General features: G+C 40.3%; 1 protein-coding gene across 2 annotated transcripts in view; it reads left to right on the top strand.

Annotated features, from left to right (window-relative positions):
- The window catches only part of RARB (retinoic acid receptor beta), a 328,318-nt gene that overhangs the window by 134,697 nt on the left and 172,902 nt on the right, over window positions 1-20,719 (top strand). The window lies entirely within an intron of this gene.

The following is a 20,719-nucleotide window of genomic DNA, read 5'->3' as shown; positions in this document are numbered from 1 at the left end:
TGGCTGCAGAATGAGCCCTCGAATCTGTGATGGAGTTTCTGTTGTGGTTTTACTCCAGACAGCAACCAAGTATCACTTGCTCACACTCCCTCACCCCTACAGCAGGATGAGGAAGAGTATTTGAGAAAAAAAAAAGGTAAACCCCATGGTTTGAGATAAGAGCAAGTTAATAATTGAAATAAAATATAAGAATCATTGTAATGAAAAAGGAGACAACAAAAAGGGAGAGATAAATAAAATGCAAGGGAGACAAGCAATGCACACCACAGTTGCTCACCATGCACTGACTGATGCCCAGCCAGTCTGTGAGCAATAGGCAGCTCCCAGCCAATTCTCCCCAGTTTATATACTGGGGATGGTATTCTATGGTATGGAACATCCCTTTGGCCAGTTGGGGTCAGCTGTCTTTGTGCACCTCTTCGGTGGCAGACGATGGAAAACTGAAAAGCCCTTGACTTAGGGTAAACACTACTTAACACAGTGATGCTTTAGTTGTTGCTATCAATATTATTCTCATACTAAATCTAAAAAACACAGCACTCCACCAGCTACTAGGAAGAAAATTAACTCTATCGTAGCCAAAACCATGACAGTTCTACATGCAGCACTGCTGAGTATATTAGCTGGGCATGGTTTTTCCACTGCCTTACAACAAACACAAGCTTTCTGCTTGGTCTTAAGTTTTATATATAAGTGGCTCCAAACAAAGCTGTCCCAGGTATAAACTCTCTAAGTAGCATCACACAGACAAGACACATCTCTGGAGGTCTTTGCAGTGGATGACTGATGTATTTGTCACCCAGGAAACCCAGATGTATACAGGTTTTCAGATCAGTTTGTTGTTGAAGGTGCTTGTCTAAATACACTACTGTGACTGTTGGATGTGAGGTCTTGACTAAACAGCAATCTGCAAAACAACTGCACTTTCTACTAAAGGAAAAGGAGACTTGTTATAGCAGTGTCCCTAATATATCTTTCAACAGAAATCACACAAAGTTTCAGCTCTAAACTTGAATGGGAAATCACAGTGAAGACAAAACTTCGGAAGAGTAAGTTATAGGATTTGTGCTGCCTGATGCTAATTCTGGCTTCATGTCTTACATACATATGTTGGAAGACTGAGCAGTCTTCAAGGAAATTGTTTTCTTCTTGTGTGGACATATTTCATCTAGTCACACGTGGAAAGAAGTATAATTGGGTCAGGCTTTTATTTGCCCTGTTTTATTGCTGGGTGTTTATCTTTATTGAAGGTGAAAAACAAAACACTTTCAGCCAGAAGGTCTACAAGTAACTACAATTTTCCAATCCTATCAGAAATTATCCTGGTTGATATAAGATTACCATCCTGAATGTATCCCCCAATACATCAAGAACACTCACCTGTTGAAGAAACGGTTTTATTAGTTAATGGGAACCTTTTCTGAGGCATACGTTGGTAAATACCAAATGTATACAATCAACAACACAGAGGTTTTATTTTCCATAAGTTATTGTTGTGGAATTAAGACTGTGTTGCAGATGCATTATTAATGATTAATAAACCAGTCAGTGTTCAGCCTCTCAGAAAAGTAGTGCCAAGTATGAATTTCTGTCAATATGCAAAATAAGTGGCTATTTGTGAATCTTGGGGTTTGTGTTTTTAGGCCACCTGGATCCCAGCATTTTCGGGGCAGTATTTTTGTTCAGGTGCTTTGCAGCACTGGCTCGCTGTGACTGAGCATGAAAGCCTGTCAGTTGTTGTGCACAGCTCAAGGCAATAGTGTTTGAAAATACCAACTAAAATTAGCAAGATAGGATGGATGATGACTTGGGTAAGAATTTCTTTTCAGACACAGTCCACTGCAGGATAACTCTTCTGGTTTGTACTACTCTGTTTTCATGTCTGTAGTGGTAAGACTGTCTTGTTTGGAAACCTGTAGACTTCTGATTCGTGAGCTTGAGGTTTATATCACTGGAGTTATAGAGACAAGTTCCTGGAAGCATGCAGGTTGAGCTTTGGGTTATAGTTCAGGGTTCTGTTCTTTATTGTGGATTTTGTTTGTTTGATTGTTTGTTTTTCCCAATGAAGTCACCCAAGGGATGAGGTCAGTATGACTTATGGCCTCTATTAAAGTTAGAACTTATACTGAGTGGTGGAATATAGAATTCTCTTGCAAAGTCCTGAAGAAATTAAAGTTTGACCAAACCACTGCTCTTTATATGCTTGAAGCTAGTGTACTATTTATCTTCCAGATTCATTCCGTTCATGTAAAATTCAATAGAAATGATTTTACATAACAGGAATGCTATAAAGATCTTTTTAATATTTTTAAAACAATGCAGTTCAACAGCTTTTGTTCAAAGTTACCGCCATTTAAGCATTCATATTGTTATCTTATTTTGTTCTGTCTTGGTTTTAGACTTTTAATGATGGCAGATAACCTTATATCAAGTTGCATTAAGTTATCCTAATCTACAGTTGGGATAGATATTCCCATACCCATTAAACAGACAACAGTATATATTAGATGTATGAATTGTGTGAGCACAAGGGGCTTACTATAAACGTTTAGGTTGGAGTGATTTAGTTTCATTGATATTAATAGTGCTCTTGCCTCTGTGACCTGTGACTTGGCTTCTGTTTTTATACCAAGATACATAGTGCAAAATACTTAATAATTAGTGGTCTGGTCACAGTTCTAAGGAGGTCAGAAGACGAAAAAATGTCACTTTTATGCGTACGTGAACTGTGCATTAGCACCCAACGAGATCACGGTCAAGAAGATCGTTACTTTTGTGAAGTCCGATTGATTTGCCTACCACTGTATTATCCTGTACAGCACAGAGTGGGTATCTCCACCCCTGAGATCAAGTGATATGCAGGTTTCTCTGGTTGCATTAATAATGAGGGATTTCTTCTACACAGCAGAGCTTGCTTCAGGAAGTAACTGCTTAGCTCATTTAGAAATGGTAAGGGAATGTGAAACTGAAGGCATTTCTGTGCTTTTTGCATCACATGCCAGCCTGTCCTAGACCAAGAGGGTTCAACTTTTTGCCAGAATGGTAGCAGCTGTGGAAAATGGGTAAAAGTCCTGCAGAACCCAACACGTTACAGAACACTTGGGAAATATTTGGGGGAGGAATAAATAAATATGGGCATAAGGGCAAATATATGACATTTTATTAAAGTAAAAGGATCTTGGGTTCAGGAGAGTAGCAGCCACACAGGCAATTCTGGTATCTGAGTGACATCACTTTTCATTGGCCCTGGAAGAAGGGCCAGAACTCATAAGACTGTTGGCAGAGACTAGTAGGAACTGTCACAATGTGAGAATACCAAATTTAGAAAAAGTTGCCTTCTTTATAAAACACCTGTTGTGGATGTAATTGCAAATTTTAATTTCTAGAAAAAGACTAATTATAAAAATTAGTCTTAAAAAGCACCCAAACTAAAAACAAAACAAAACAAAACTAAAAAAACAAAAACAAAAACAAAAAAAAAAAAAAAAAAAACAAAAAACAACAACAACAAAAAAAAACTAACTAAGTGAAGCACCACCTGAAATTTGAAAAGCAAGGTATGTAAAAGCCACACAGATAATGGTGGTATATCCAGAGAGTGGAAAACTGGTGAGGAAAGAACTGCAAGGCACACAGTGATGTTGCAGTTTCACAGGCCAATCTCAGGAGGGGGAAGGTGTAACCCTGCTGGTTGTTGGTAGAGTATCTTTCCAAGACTGGTTTCTCTAATGTTACTTCACCAGAATGAGTTTTACAGAATTAGTTTAATGTGGGTAAAGACCACTACATAACAAAACCAGCAGATGAGAACTGGAGACTGTGGTGGAAAATGCTTAATCTGAGCTAATGCTGTGATGAAAGGAATCCCTGAGTGTATTCTAGATCAAATTAAAAAAGGATCTGGACAATAATCACAGTGGGAGCCACTAAATAATAAAATACTTTGTTTGGCAATTGTTCTTTTTCTGCTTAGATTGAGCATCCTGCTTCAGGCATCCTGCTTGAGTGGGCATTCGGAGGGAGTAATCTGGTATTTTACTTCTAACCCCTCTACCCCATTTCGGTCCTTAGGCTGCCGACATGAACCTTTGGATCCTTGATATTCTGCCTTCATTTGTCGCAAGGGAGTAATAGGAGGAGCTTAATAAGGCGACAGGGAAAAGCAGCCATCCTGATACAGGAATGTCCTGGAATTTATATAAACTTAATAAGGTTGATTCATCCAGATCATTTGGAAAAAAAAATAATCTAAATGTGTTATTTAGAGGACTGTTGGAATGTCATGGAGAAAAATTCGTACTAAGGTCACTCATTGTATTTCAGCCAAGCTTTTCCATGCTTTTCTGTCTGGGGTGTTTTAAAAGTGTATTGTAGAGAACAAAGGACTTTATGTTTTGTTTTATGTAAATCTTCTAAGTATGAGAACATATATGGAAAGTAAGATCATCTGAGGAACTCAAAGAGGTAGACAAGGAGCTAAGTATAACATTACCTCTGGGTAGTGCTATGTAAATACTAATTGTTATATTTAGTAGTCAGTATTGCATCTCAGATTTTCAGACTTGCTCAAGACAGCAGTTTGTTGTTTTGGGCATTGTTTTCTGCTGGACTTGTTTTTTCTTCCATTAATGCAGGTTATTTACCACTTGAACTCCATCTTAAAGACTGTTTGCTGCCTTTTTTTTTTTCCCCATGGGAAATGGATTTTCCATTTGTATTATTAAAAGAGCACAGTTAAATCCAGTGTTACTGGTGTAGTACTGCAAGATATTTTTGCCAGCCCCACCCGTTGCAGGAATTCATTACTTTTCCAGTCCTGTTGTTAATCATTATATTGACACAGAAAGTCCTCCCAAAAGCACTCTTTGGCAGATTGCATTAAATATGAATAGCAGATATTCATTACGATGTGTTGCCCCCAAGAGAACTCTAAACTATCTGCACTACTCATGAACAGGCAAATACACTAATTCTCCAGCTATTCAAATTATTTTCAAATAGTTTAGTGTGTCTCTAATAAAAACAAGAATGTCTCTGTTTCCCTTAATTACTTAGAAGGTCAAGGACTCCCACATCTCACTTTACTTCACAAAATGGGGAATGTTTCTGTTGGAGATTGTAGTATGGTTAGTACATGATGGATTTTCTTCCATCAGCATAGTTACTGAGGGAAGTGCTGTCTGTAATGGACTAACAAAAAAGAAACCTTCATCACTCTTTGGCACTCTGGAATTGTCTAAAATAATATTACGGTAATTATATTGAATTAGGAAAAAAAATATATGAATCAACCTTGCTTGATTATGTTGTTGAGTTTTCTTATAGCTTCTAATCTTCCTGTAGCTGTCTCCCATTTTTTCCAGCCCTATCTCCCTGGGAAGGCTTACTGTGTGGTCATTTACACATATCTGCAATTAACAGATGACTTTCAATATACCTATTCAGTGCCTGTGTTGTCCATATTTATTGAAAAGACAGAACATGTGTTTGCATTCAGAGAGGGGGGATAAACAGAACATGAATATCAGATTTCTTAGCTATAGCCAGTGTAGCCTCATGCTGGCCAGTCTGAGGAGCAATGTCCAGATGATACCCTGTAGATATCATTCAAGACCTTGGAAGTCACCATTTCTTTCCAGTTCCTCCTTTTTTTTCATGTTGTGGGTTTTTTCTTGGTGGGGCTGTTTTTGCGGCTTGAAAGCATCCATCCTTCAGTTATTTAAACTATGTTACAGTATCGTTTTCTAATTCTAGTTGATCTGAAACTATCAAAAACGTATACTTACTTTTTCATGTTTGAGTTTCTTTTTTCAGTGTCATCACTTTCTAAAAAAACAGTAGTGCCTCTCTAGTTGGCACAATTGGTGACTCCTGCTGTAACTCTGCCCTACCGGGGTGGGTCCTCGGCACCCTGTGGATGCAGCTTGCTTTGGATTTTAGCGGACAGAGTGCTCATCTGTGACAAATCCATTCTGGGTGTGTATGGACAGGAATTTGCTTCCTGGGAGGAAGCCAAATTTAAAAATTGTCTGCTCTGGCAGGGGAAGCGCATGGTGTAATACTGGCACGTGCTTCATAATGGCTCTGTGTATCCCTTGTAAACTTGCTGTAGTCTGAAGGAGCCTGGTGTTTGGAAGTCAAATAGGAGCTGTCAGAGAATTGCTCCTTCCCTCCTCATGGGCCCCAAAGCAAGGAAATTCCCCAGCAAAATGCCTTCTTACCTAAGCTTAGAAACGAGTTTCTGCAGAGTATTGCAAATAACCTTTTTCTCTGTTCTGGCTACACAAAAATAACACCCAGGAGCTCCCAATATTGGGGATTTCAGGAATGAAGAGTGAAGGGCTTGTTCTAGTCTTCTATTGCCAGGTCATACTGGGTGACCACTCTGTTGCCCCTTCACCCAGTTGGTGATGATGTGTTTGGTGTTGATTCATCTACGGCATACGAAGCACACAGTATGTTCTTCGAAAGGAATGTAATGCCAGGCTTTAGGTTTGGCAAGGTAATGGCACCCAAAGTTATTTCAATGACTGATGTGTTTTCAATCCAAATCGATTGGGACAATCTTCTGAAATAGTTAATTGTGTGATCGTTCATGATATTAAAAATAAACATAAGCTTTCACTTTGCCAGCTTTCTGTCTGAAGGCATATGTTTAGCAGCTAACCATGTTCTTAAAGTGGAGAGTTTCCATTCAGTCATGTTGCTGTGTTTAAAAGATGTGTCACCATGGAGTTTGGGGGATTTTATAAATTTATATTTATTTTTTTTTTAGCTAAAATGTGCTTTTTATTTTGCCCCAGTACGGGCCTTGGTACGTCTTTCCTCCTTTGGTCTACTGAGTTATTAGTTTGTGTTTACTACACTTTTGGCAATATGCAGTGTTTAATTGGGAAGCCTTATTTAAGATTTGGACAGGGCCAGATTTTCGAGAAATTGATTTATGGTTTTACTCAGCTAGAATATCTTCCCCTTTTACCTATTTAAGGAATATGGGGAACAAGCTGTGTTATGTGGACTTTTCAGCTATATCAATGACAGCATGTTTCCCATTTAAAATGATAAATACCCACCCTATCTGATGAGCCCCAAAAGGGCAGGGAATCCTTTTTCCCTTCCTTTGTCCTTCAGTGCTCCGCTTCCTTTCTTACTACCCAGAATAGGCCTACATCACTAATATTCATAAATGATTTACAAAAGTAATTCCTGTGTAATAACTTGGGACGTCAAGATTTTATGATGCTGCCAGATGTGCTATCAAACAAAATTATCTGGTTCAAAAAACTTGTGATAAATCTAGTCAGGGAAAATTCCCTGGGGCAAACTCACCCTCTACAAAAGTAACTATGTCTCATAAAATTGTTAGATTTACCTTTACTACATATTTGAAATCAGACTTAAAGCAACAGTTTTATTCATGTGAAAAGTTAGATTTGGGATAAACTAACAAACAGGAAGGACTGGCCTTAAGCAACAGAAAACTCTTTTCCTTTCAAAACACTACGCGCACTCAGAGGAAATGTCAGAGTAAATATCAGAAATATTCGGAAAACCAGAACCTGCATCCCTAAGATACTCAACTGTTTTGTCTAGATAATGCATTTTTAGAAAGTAGTCATACCCTATATATAGTGGGTCTCATCAGGGTTAGGCTGCTGAGCTCCTGCTGAGCTCAGATCAGCAGGAGTACTCTGAGTACAGAGTACTGTATCTAAGTACTCTGAGTGTAGTGAGCAACTTGCCCAGCATCTGACCCATGTGTGTGTTTGTTCTTTCATGGTCTCAGTTGAGGGAACTGTTTTGGTAGCAGGGTGCATGTTTTGCCCAGTATTTCAGGTTTTGAAGGAGGGGAAGTGCTGCAGATGCACTGGAATTCCCTGTGTGACCACACCTCCATGCTGAAGAAGGCTGGATGAAAACTATGTGCCCTCGGCTTAGCCCTGCAGTTTTATGGTGATCCTTGCTCCTCAGGAAAGCTCCCAAGGATGTTTAGGTGCCTACACAAATAAGCTTTATGGGTATAAGTACTTCAGTTATGCCAGAGGAGCAAGGTTGAGCATGATTTTCATCCCATAGTTCAAGGTGTTTGGGAGAGAAGCTGAAAGTCATGGCTGGGAGCTTTTGGGGGAGAAATGCTGAGTTCAGGCAATGGAAGAGTTTGGTTCAGCATTTCTTGGGAGCCCAGAGCACAGCAGGAGAGGGTGATCTGGAGGGCTTGTGGTGTGCCATGTCTCTGGGGAATGTGCTTCTGCTTTCAGAGTACTCAGAGATGTTTGTGGGCTTGGCGTGCTGCCTGCCATTATACAACACACTTGCTTATAGCTTCAGTTAAGATGGAAGTCAGATAACTCATGCAAGCAATAGGTGTGGACCTCCAGGTGGAGCTTGATCTTTTCTATTTTTCAGTGCTAAAGGCCAGTCAAATTTGATTTAACCTCAGCATTAGATTTCCTGATATGTTTAGATCTGAGACTTGCACTAAGTCTCATACTCAACTTTTTAAAAGAAATATGAATTGCAAGAAATAAAGATGGACAGGAAAAAAAAAAAAGGAAGTACTGTGGAAAACTCAGGAAAGTACTCACATCCTTTTAGGATGGATTTCCTCATCCTTTCTCGGGATGGATTCAGACCTCAGCATGGGCACCTAGCTCCTGAGAGGACTGTGGACACTCTGCCTGTGGTCACAACTGGAGATCATTTTTTCCTGTATACATGCAAAAATTGTGTGTCACTTCTTAGTGACACTTAGTGACACTTCTTAGAAATTAAAGCCTTGATTCCTCAGTTAGATCAGTAAGAGCAGATAGCATTAATTCTGTAAATTTAAGACCTAAGACACTTTCTAAAAGTTGGCTTTTTCTAAAGATGTATTTTTATATTTGCAGTAACGTGGGGAATATAATTTCTGAGATAATATGGTGGGGGGGAATGTATGCTTTTGCAGTTCTCATTTCTCAAAGCTAAAAGTTTTCAGGTGTGTTTCAAGGCTTCATAACATAAATACCTAACTAGAACCCTTTCCAGCCTGTGATGTTTTTTCCAGTCAATTTCAAATACCTAAAAATTAGTTTCTATGAAGGAAATGTGAAAAGTCCCTTGAATACAGCTGTCATAGCATCACTTTTTCCTCCCTGCATTTAAAAATAAGAAGAAAACCCTTTTTACCAGTACTGAATACTCCAGGGAAAAAGGTGGTGTCCTGTGGCTGCTCTGTGCAGCCCGCAGCTGTTACCAGAGGTTCTGCCCAAAAATCTCCGGGCTCTAACAACCTCTGCAACTGTATTTGAGGGAGAAAATAACTTTGCTCCCTTTTAAGACTGAAAGCATCCAAGCCAAAAACCAGAGTGCTGTCCTGTCACAATCAGGTCACCATCAGTAGAAAATGCAGCACAATTTCCAGGCACTGTGATTTCAGTTGGGTACCATGCAAGTAGTAATGTTAATCCACTGTGAATACAGCATCTGACAGGGGTGTGATACCTAGCATCTACAGCAGAGCCAGTGGAAATCCCCATTCTTTCTATCCTTATTCCCTTCTCCTTCTCATTCCTTCTAGCCACTTAGTGATACTTGTTTGAGGGTAACGATCCCGTAGACAGATGAACAGACATTGGTCTAGAGCCCTGAAACTAGGCCACACTGTAAATCTGCAGTGTTTGGAAGAATTCACATGCATACCAGCAGTACCTAAAAGCTATCAGCGAAGGCGTGTGGTGGGAAATAGAACTGTATGATGTAACGAAATCTCTTTATTATATATGCCTTTCACATAGCAATTCTAGGATCAAGAGTTCTGTTATTCGAGAAATTAAATCCTGCGAGAATCATTAGAAGTATAGAAATAGTGATGTCATTACAAAATTAACTAGCTATAAACCCACAGGGCGACATGTTGATTCATAAAGGGAATAGCAAAACATAGTGCAGGGCACATCTGCTGCTCGGATTCCTGCAGAACCATCAGCCTATTGGTATCTGCAGACCACTTGAAATTTAACATCTGTTCAAAGCACTCAAAAAAGCAGCAGGAGAACCCGTACACCTTGCAAAACACTTTGCTGTCAGTACCATCGTAGTTTCAATAGTGTATTCTTGCAAAGATTGTTACAAGTCCCCTTCAAGTCCTAGATCTTCCTGGCATTGTTTCTTAAATAGCAACAACATGAGTAATAGTAAAAATAACATGGATTTTTCTAAAGGCTTTCCTAACATTTTTATTGCTTTTTATTTATGGTACCACTGCAACATACAAACTGCTATAGGGTTTTCAAACAAAGACGGATATGATCTCTTTTCCATGTAGCTTGGAATCAAAAAAAGGAAGATGTATGAAGAGTAAGAGAAAAGAATGTGCCTTCTGGGCCAAGTGATGAAGATGAAGAAAGACTTGGATCCTAGAAAGGGAAAGCTGACTTTGGGGCTTCTAAAAAAAATGCCTGGATGCCTAGAAAGAGAGCCTGTGGAGACTGATCTGCCTCTTTTGAAGACCAACAATAGGATACTGCAGCATTATTTCACAAAACCTGTGTGCATGGTCGACGATTGTTGTCGTTGAACTGTGTCATCTTACCTCTTAACCAGTCAAAATGACGGCATGTTTCCCCTAGCTGCATCATCCAGCAGAGTCCAAATAATTTGCAAGTTTCTTCTGTTTAACAAAACCAGAAAAATATTGAAGCCAAAGAGAGAGGGATTTCACTGTTGATCAGCGGTTGTTGGTTTTGCAAAATGACCTGACAGACATTTGGAAGGCATCAGCTGCCTCATGGCGTAGCAGCCAAACATCTTGGAGCATGGTTTGCTCTCCGTCACTTTTATTACTTGCAGAAGAACTCTGCCAGGGTGTTATTGGAAGGGATATTTGCCATTTTAATATGTAATTACCCGCACAAACTCGATGTAAACATGTTGCAACAGCTTTGATTTTTAAATAGGTAATTGTACTTACTTGTAGTGAAAAATGTCAATCGTTGTTTGTAAATTATTTGGGAAAATGAATGAAAACACATAACATAGGTAGCAGAAAATGCCCAGTTTTATTCCACAAGTACCAAAGTATTGTATTGGACATATTCCCCATTTCACTTTTTTTAATAACCAAAGAATTTTTTACCTTGTTGTCCAAGATGAAGCTGGAGCCTTCCATAGCCAAGGTGAAACCTAATTGAGGCAGTCTAACACTAGTGCAAGTGCATGGAGAGTTACTGATGCAGGCAGTTTAAACGGGGTTTTTGCCAAACCTTTGTTATCCTTCTGAAGTGCTCTGTGTATGTGCCAGGGGTTTCTAATAGTGCTGAGAATTTTATGCAATGGACAACCCAGAACTTAAAAACCTAGTGAAGCGTACATAGGAGGAGCATTAACACAAAAACCAGAGCGAGATATGTGCATTTTTTTTCTCCAGAGATTTTGCTTGGTAATCCACTTTTTAATCATCTCTGGGCCCATGAAACTTCTTTGGCTATCCACAAGACTCCACAGTTATAGTTCCAGGAAGAAAGCAATGAAGTGATAAGGAATATGTAGCCCTGTTTGATAAACTTTGTCTTTTCTGAGGGGGGAATAAAAAAGTGTTTCAGAACGTGTTAATAAATTTGTAAAAGCTGCTTTCTGAGGTTTCTACAGCTGCAAGGGCTTTTGGAGAGCCGGTGCCTCTCCTTTATCATCAGATGCACCGAGCATATTTTGGGGTCTGGCAGGTTTTTTCTCTTTGGAGGAAAAGTGTGCTTTTGGGGTCAGATCTGTTGTTCAAGGCTGGTAAAGTGGAGATATATCACAGAAGGAGCCCAGTGCCCGAAGTCCCTTTCCTTACCTGAGCTTTCAGCCACAGTCCATCTGCCCATTACCCAGGAGCTCTCCCTTCAATCATTTTCTTTACTTTCTTGTCCCTGCAGTTTGTCTGGTTGTGTCTGGTTTTATTTAATTGATTTATGTGGTGTTTGTATGCTTTTTTTGCTCTTAATCCCACAGATTTAATTACAGAAAATGTTTCTGCTCCCTCTTTCCGTGATGAAGGAATTGCTTTGTATTTATCCTTAAAGTGGAATAGTAGCATCTTCAGAGAGATATTGTGTTTGCAGTGAAAGAGATGCAAAAATAGTTTTTTAGGAAGGTTAGGCTGGTTATTTACAACCAAGAAAAGGGGGAGCACAGTCTGGGATGGGGCTCATGCCTGGATAAAGACACGGGAACTGGCTCCTGAAATACGGCATTAAACAACTTGTAAAAATGTGGGAGACAGTGAACAAATTCAGTTTCTGAGATTCTCAGACATGACTCCAGCCAAGGTGTGCTCTTCACCTGTGTCCGCCTAGTGCTGGTCATCCCGCAAGAGTAATGAAGGCGGCGTTAGAACCACGCTGCTGAGTCACATCACCTTTGAGTTTCCAATCAAGAGGTTGATGGTAAGTGTGTGTGATGATTTGCGAAAAATGCTGATCGTTTTCAATTGGCTATCGGTCCGGAAAGTTGGGAACCATTGACCTAACCTATGTCTCTAAGGTCAGGGAGACGTGTTTCTGAGAATTTGTGCCCAATCAGACATCAGCTTGCTGGGAGAAGCATGAAGAATGAAGTCACTATGAAGTATCACTTTTCTTAGGATGGACTACTTTTCCCTTATTTTTTCTCCAGAATACTTGTCTTGCCTGACCTGATTTCAGAATACCTTGTACTGTACCAGGCACAATGATACCTTGTACAATCCAATATTTTAGATCAAAATTGTATATAAGGATAGATGTCACAGGGCAAAAGTGGCTCCAACGAGTTTCAGATCCAACAAGGGGCAAATTTCTTTGTGATCCTGTTATTCACTTTAAACAAAATTGCTCCCCAAATCATTGGGAAACACGTGTTCATCTCTCCAGCCATGTATACCTATGCAGGAAGTGAATAAAATCGTGATGTCGTGCTTGGTGGCTCTCTACATGAGCATCATTGACTGCAGAACAGCCAAATTGGTCTGTCCATCTTGATGTTCACTGTAGGTCCTTGCAGATGACCTCGGACTGGATGCCTGTGCCAATGTTTTTGTGTTCAGGAGGTGCATTATTAAATTATTTTAGAAAATGTTAGTCTCAGTCAGCCCATGCAGTTTCTTTCCTAGTAAGAGTTTATTATTTTCTGTGCAGTGTTTGAGTTGAAGCAGAAGGTCTGGGACGACTGGGGGAAAAGGGTGAAGGAGGGCAACTGGGGCTGCTAGAAGGATTGCTGGTGTTTCTGAGGGACAGAGGAAACAGGCTTACCTGTGGCAGACATTTGTTATAGATTCCCTTTAAGATCAGGAAATGAGTACAGTCGTCGTTTTGTAATTAACTGTGAGGGGAAATCTCGGGAGATGGTTAAAACAGATTTGTCCACTTAGAGAAGAAACACTGGGACTTAACAGGTGTATGGTGCCTGTACTGCACTACTTAGGAGTTCTTCAGGCTCGGCTGAAAACAAAATATTATCCGACGATAATAACATTGTGAACCCAAAGACCTTAACTGGTTTCATTATCAAGTGAGTGCCTGAGGGGAAATACACAGATGGAAAGACATTCCTTTCCCTTGGTATAATGCTCTAGTGCCAGAGAATTTATGGCCAGGACATGGTTGGCCCTTGCGTTGGCGGCTGGTGGGGGAAATACATAAAGTCATTCTGGTCTTTTTCTGTTTGTTATCTTGCAGGCTGTTTAAGGGCTGAGTTTTCATTGCCATTCCCAGTCTTGGGGACAGCATAGCTGTATGCTGAAAGCTATAAGATGGGGTTTGTGCTTGCCCCTTCTCTCCTATGTGGACCTTATTCACTCCCTGGGCAACAGGGACGAACAGCCCTGCTTGGATAACACCCAGTACCCTGACAGGTGACAGGTGGCTTCAGGCTACTAGGTCAGAGGGATACTCAACTGGCATCTTAGAATGTAATTTATTGCAGGATGTGCAGGAGGGCTGATTAGAAGTGGTCCCCTAAAAGCAAGAGGGGGGAGGAGCATGTGTATTGCTTTGTTTGCTTTCTGTTTTGTTTTATGTTTTGTTTTGGGTGTTTTGTTTTCATTTTTACTTTTTCTGGTGCAGAGACAGATCTTGGAAAGAGCAACTCTTTCCTCTGTATTCCCAACCTGTTTGCTCTACTGACTGGAGACAACATCTACAAGGCAGAGTCCTATAGCTCAGGCAATCTGAAAAGCTACATGTGAGGGGAAAAAAAAATAAAGAAAGGAAGAGATATTAGCTCATCATTTAGCTAGTTAAGGTGTCTATACTCTTTTCCAGTTCCTGAGTTACCCTGTGGTTTCTCAATTATAGTTGTCAGGAGAAAGATATGAAAGCCTTGTATTTTAAATCTGTGACCAGAGACACTAGAGTTCCCTGGAGAGGAGTCTGATCTGTCCATCGTGGATGACTGTTTCTTTGGAGAACCTGAAGTCCAAGATACAGAGCACGTTAGTTATTTGTCTAAAATACTGTTTATGTTTTTCAGAATTGAACAAATATACAAAGATGGAAATTGCACACAGGATCCATGTTTTATTTGTGAGTGTGTATGAGTGCGTGCACATTTAGATTTAGTCAAGAACCCCAAAGGTATTGAAGCAAAAACTAAATGAACAATGAAGTTGTAGTTCAATTGTAAATGTTTCTGTGAGAGACTGGAGAATTTCTTTTATTATTCAAACTGGCTTGTTCCTTCCTTGTTTATATATGAGTTTGCCCTCTTTTGAACATTGTATATGGTTTCACGATGAAGAGTTTACAAATCTTAAAATGTTGCTTTCTTGTCAGTGAAACCGATCATACTGCAAAGGTCTTTTTAGAATTTCATACAGATCAAATAGCTCTGTTTGTTAAAAAAGGTCAGAAGAAAGGTCACCAGAATCTTTCATTATTGGCAAAACTACCTAATTTTTTTCTTAGACTGGGTCATAGAAATAGATGAACGTAACTGCTTTCACTGAATTTATTGACTAAAAACAAGCAATCACCCCCTTTTCCCACCCTTCCTACTTCTAACAGAAATCTGGCATGGAAAATATAATCTAAGTATTTTTATCAAGGCTATAAGCACCTGGAGTCTCTTATGATGGCTACTGCAGGCAAGCATAAGAGTAAGGAGCTTCAGCAGCTCTGCTTACAGCCACTTCTTAGTCTGAAGAGGATGTTTTGCACAGGTGTTAAAATGAGATGCTAAAGTGTGTCTTGATATTAGCATACTGTCCATCGAAACCTGTAATTAACTGCACCCACCTGTATGCTGGCATTTTTCTGACTCTTGCCATCCTTAAAGCTGTGTGTATCTGAAGATGTAATCCATCTAAACCCTTGGACACCCTGAACTACAAATGAAGTCAGAGAGCTGCAGGCGCACAGCTCCTGGCAGGATTATGCACCCAGTGAGCTATTGCTCTCATTATGTTGCACTGCAATATATCATCAGTGTGAAACATCATCCTAATGATGCATTAGTGTAATACATCATCAGGGGAGTCCCACCAGTAATGTATTACTCCAAGTATGGTGCTACTCAGTAAGAAAATCATCTCACAGTCCTTGTGTTGTTTCAGAATAGCATCAGCGAAGGCAAAATATGTTGCTTAAGATTGATGCAAATTCCCAATTTCATAACTATGTTAATGATGGGGGTATCTTCTGTATGCTCTGACTTTGTGACTGTATTTTTAAAGAGGTGTGTTTGGGCTGTCTTTGGTTGCATTTCTGTTTGGAAGGAGCAGGAATTGATTCTTTAGATGGATGGCTGGAGGGCTTGAATAGGAAGCTGTAAATCTGCTGCCCGAGTGCCTAGTTCTTGGAGATGGGGAAAGGGTTTATGAAAACTTGGTGCCAAAATTTGCAATTTTAAGGATTTTTCTACTGTCACCCTGATACATCTTCCTGTTTCAGTCACACGGATTAAGATAAATACATTTAAAAAGCTCTGTCTCGCGAAAAGTAAACCCCTTCGTTTCACGTATCAACCCATTGATTTTCTTTGGTCTGCAAGATCCTATAGCAAAACAATCCTTCCCTTGGGAGTTGTCTCAAAGGCAAGATTTACTTCAGGGGGCAAGGCAGTCAGGTGGCTTCACTTATGCTTTTGAATTACAGTGGCTCACCATAAGGTTGCAGCAGTCCCAGGGACTGCCAAACAGAGGAGTGTAGTTGTCAGTGGTCCACCTAATGTACACAAGGACTGCACTACTCCACATAATTAATCTAGTAGGATCAAAGAGAATGTTGTCTACAAAATAGGCAGTTCTGAAATGTGCTTTTATACATGGCCAGTGTTTTCTAGGGTGATTTTTGGATGCACCAAGTTTACAGGTGCAAGACAAGAAAACCTGAAGGGATTCCAAACTTCAGTGTGCTTTTGAGACTGTATTGCATATTTTCAATGCTGAAATGCTGCACACAAGTTGTTTCTTTAAAAAATCTTCCCTGTCACAGAAATTCAGCAAAACCAAGGGACGGTTCTCGAGTAAGTAGAGTAAAATTTGGTCTCCCTTTGCTTTGCTTTTTGTTCTCTTGTGTTAACCGATAACTGGACTGAGCAGCATGATTGTGGCCCTCTTGCAATTTGTCAGTCACCCTTTTTTTTCCCCCTGTAAGGCTCCTGTAAGATCTTTACCAACAGGTTCTGCCTGCTTGTACCTGTGTCAGTAAGATAAACTATGACAACGTGACTGTTTTTACAGGAGCACATACTGAACCTTCTATTACTGCAGGAATATGGAGACTTTTTTACTACCATACCTTGTTTCATTCATTCACGTTAGTTTTTCGTCCGGACCCAAAGTACAACCACATTGGTAGAACACAAGGAGCACTTTGCTGGTGTCATTCCTCTTTTACTGGTTAAGTGTTCTATGAGCTTATTTAGGCAGCAAAAGCAGTACTCCAAGCCAAAAGAACTTCAGTTGTAACTTTCTTGAAGCCTTATTTGGGCAAAGTATGAATGGCCTTAAAAGACAGTAACTAATTTATTTCTTGAAGTGGTGCTGGGTTAAGATCGTCATCACAAATCACACCGTCTTCAACATTGGTCTCCCTCACTGCTGTAAGGAATGCAAACCTGCTCTTTTCAAGTTCCTCCTCGAGATTGGTTTCAGGTCTCAGAGGTCCCAGTTCTCTTTCCAGGAGGATAGCAAGGCTGGCAGTGTAGCATGGCTCCTTCGTGCTAATGCAGAAGCAGCCGAAGGAATAAGTGTTTGTCTATATGACAGGCATGGGCAGAAGAGTGAAGCCTAGTAACTCTCTTCCTAGTAACTCTTCTTCTCCAGTGACAGCACCATGTCTGTCTGATTGTTGGCTTTGGTTTTAAACAAAAATGAAGATCAGCCTTGTTGTCTGCATTAAATAAAGAAGATTCAATAAAACCACAAACTATCCATTGAACAGTAGGGGTTTAAAGGCAGAGGTCATTTAATGAGTTGATCTTTAAGGTTTTTAAAGTTTTAAGATTAAAATCACTACTTGGTTTCCCTGCTGTTGTTTGACACTACTTTGAAGTCAGGTTTTCTTTCCCAGCTTGCCTGAATTCAGCCCCAATAGTTAATAGTTTTCATCCACAAAAATAAAAATTATTATAAACTTATTTTTCTGATTTGGCTGCTGCTTCGGGTTTGTTTTTTTACCTTAGGACTACTCAGCTCATGTCTAGGAGCCTACTTGTTAAAGTGACACTGCCCATTTCTGTGTGTACAAAGAATGTAATGAATCAAGAATTGCTGTAAATATTGTTTGCAAAGTGAAGTGTTTCTGGCAAATTCCCTCAGCTTATTGCATAGTCATATATAGCAGGTTGTTGTGTTAATAGATTATTAGACTCTGCATATGCACTTTAACCTTCTCTGAACTTTGTTCTTGTCTTTTAGAAGGAATTAACTAAATCCAAATTAGTGGTGGGCAGTCTATCAACAGTCATATGGAGGTTTTGACCTTACCAGTATGTCCTGTTGCATTGCATTGTTCTTTGTTCTTCCATCAGGCTGCACCATGACTCAAGCATAAACATGACACGTCAGAAATATAACGTGATGTGACATGGCCAACAAAAATATCAGCGAAGAGTTATGTGGATAGTTTCAATTCATTCAATTCATGGGTTATTTGTTGTCCATGTGTCAATAAAGGGTTCAGTAGTTTTAAACTTGCTGGCCATTAAATGAAAGGGAAAATAAACAAACAAAAAAAATCACCAAAGCAAAGAAAGGATAGTAAAACTCTTCGTCCTTCAGATGGTTTCCCTTGCATTCAGCACCCAGGCTGTGCACTGCAGTTCCAGCTGGTGATATTTGGAACCTATAAGTTAATTAGAAGAAGAAATTTCTGCAGCTAGCAATGTAGATATTCTGGGGAAAAAAAAAACATTGCCCTGGGGGAGGAATGATATTTGAGCAGATTTATAGGGCTCTGAGTGTGCATATGAATGAGACGATAGCCGTCAACATGGCTTTCTGCTATGGGGAACTGTCAGCTTTGCTCGGGTAGAAGGAGATCCATGGAGGAGAGCAATGAGGATTATGGGAAAATAATGATAAAAATTGCATCTGTTTTAAAATGGGATTAAAAAATTCTCCTGAAAGCAGACTCTCTTTTTCCTCTGGAGGGGAAGGAAAGAACATAAGTACTCCACCTAGACAAGCATCACAGATTGTCTGCTAAATATGGCAGGGGGGAGTCAGGTCGCTGGGCATAGAGGCCTCTCTGAATGATTAAGCCCCATCTCTGTCTTACATTTTGATGAAAATCACCCTGACCAGAGTGTGAAACATTCTGGTTTATTCTGCTCTAGCAAAACATGTTGCTGGTTTTGGTGCACATGGAAAGGTCATGTGCTACAGAGCAGTGAGAGGGACGGATTCACTGAGAACCACAGAGAGGCCAAGACAAGGGATGTGTCCCAACCTGGGCCATGTTTTAGTAATAAGTCACACCCTCTCTGCTGAAGCATGATTCCTTGCCGTGAGGGTGCTGTCTGTGATTGGCACCCGTGTGGGGCTGCGGCGCATCACCCACCTCGCTGTGCGGGCTGGAGCATGCTGGTGGCTGGCGTTCTGAGAGGGGCGATGGATGGGTAGGACAGATTCATTAATTACCTTTCTTTGAGAGAAGAATTGCATTTTCTGCGTAGATGCTGAGAGAATGTTAAGTGGCTCGGCCAGCAGTTTTAAGAATTGCTTTTGAATCACTCCTTTCACTTTTATCTTTCTCAGCTTGAATAAATCTCTAGAGGTTGCTAATTACAGCATGTTTTCTGTAGCACTGGAGTGGTGCACAGCACATTTTTAACCTCGCCTTCCATAGTGCATGCAGCTTCCCTTGGTGTGCATGTGGAGGAACAGTTGTGTGTTGCTAAACTCTGTCATTTAGAGGCCCTTCTGTTTTTAAATATTTGTCAGTGCAGCCTGCTGTCATTTACAGTGAGCCTTTATTGAGATCATTAAACAGAAAGTTTAAGATTAATTCCCTTTCAGGGCAAGAGGAGGAGGATAAATAACCAGTCCTGCTCAGTGTTCATTCTTAATGACTCCAGCACAGTGTGAAAGCGTAAACAGTTTTGACAAAAGGTGTAATTGATTGTTTGGGTTTGACTGATCACTCAAAAATGTAGCGTATCCTCATTCAGAAGGTGCTCTGTAAGGTAATGAATGTGATACTGTTAGAAAACAGGGTCTCGTGCTAAGTAAGAACGAGGTTTTGTGCTGAAGCTCAGCTCATGGCCAGGCTGGTGACTGCTGGGAGCTCTGGTGCTGCTCCAGCATCCTCAACCATGGTGGCTGCTGCTTCCTTTTCTTGGGTACCCCTCTCATCCTCGGGGAGCCATTTCAGAGAATCAAACCACTACCAGATGTGAGGAAGATTAAAAATTAAGTGTTTGCTGCCAGTCTAAATCCGTAAATTGTCATATCAATGGCCCAGGTCAGATGAATATTGAGGCTGGCATGGAGGGATGGGATCTTGCAGCCGTGAGTTCAGAGAGGAGGAAGGTAGGACATGTTGTTCAGTGTTAAATGGCCAGTAGATGTGGAAGCTGAATTCCACATGGTGGTGGGACACACTAACGGCAAAGGTAATGGTAGTGTAGTTATCCAAAGGCGATCTACATTTTCCAGCTGCCACCTCTAGTTTATTGAGAATGAAGATGAAAGCTTTAAAGACCACCTACTGTTTGCATCCTCTGATGCCCTATGGGCATATTCATTCTGTTCACATCATGTCTAGATCTAACCTTGTCTTTTTCTGTCCCTTTTTCTTGTGTAAGTTTTCCTAAATGCTTCTCTTTCATTCCTTAATATGCAAGCCTTTATGCTAATTTCTGTGGCTCCATGATTTCCCTGTCAGAAGTGTGGGTGATAAGCAGATCAGCAGTATGTTAGAGATGAAATAACTTGTTTTTACGTATCTGTGGAAGAGCGCTGCATATCCACAAAGGGGACGTGCAGCAATGAAAATAAGAAAATACAGGAGGAATGCACGGAGCACCAGTGAATGGGAACACCTGAGAATGCAAGTATTTGCTGTTAAATTCCTTCCATGGGAAGATGTTCTGGGTGCATACAACAGACAGAGGAATCGTATACTGCTCATGATCTTAGGATGTCTTTAAGAATTCAGGACTGCTTGAAAAGCTGAAATTGGGGCCAGACCATTCATGTTATGGCTTTGTAATGACAGTCTTGACTCTCTTGGGCTTAAATAATTCTTTCCTCTGTCATCTTACAGAACCAGAACAC

The sequence above is a fragment of the Chiroxiphia lanceolata genome, chromosome 1, assembly GCF_009829145.1.
Source record: "Chiroxiphia lanceolata isolate bChiLan1 chromosome 1, bChiLan1.pri, whole genome shotgun sequence".
Lineage (NCBI taxonomy): Eukaryota > Metazoa > Chordata > Aves > Passeriformes > Pipridae > Chiroxiphia > Chiroxiphia lanceolata.
Note: the sequence above shows the minus strand (reverse complement) of the source record. Positions and strands in the feature narration are given on the sequence as shown.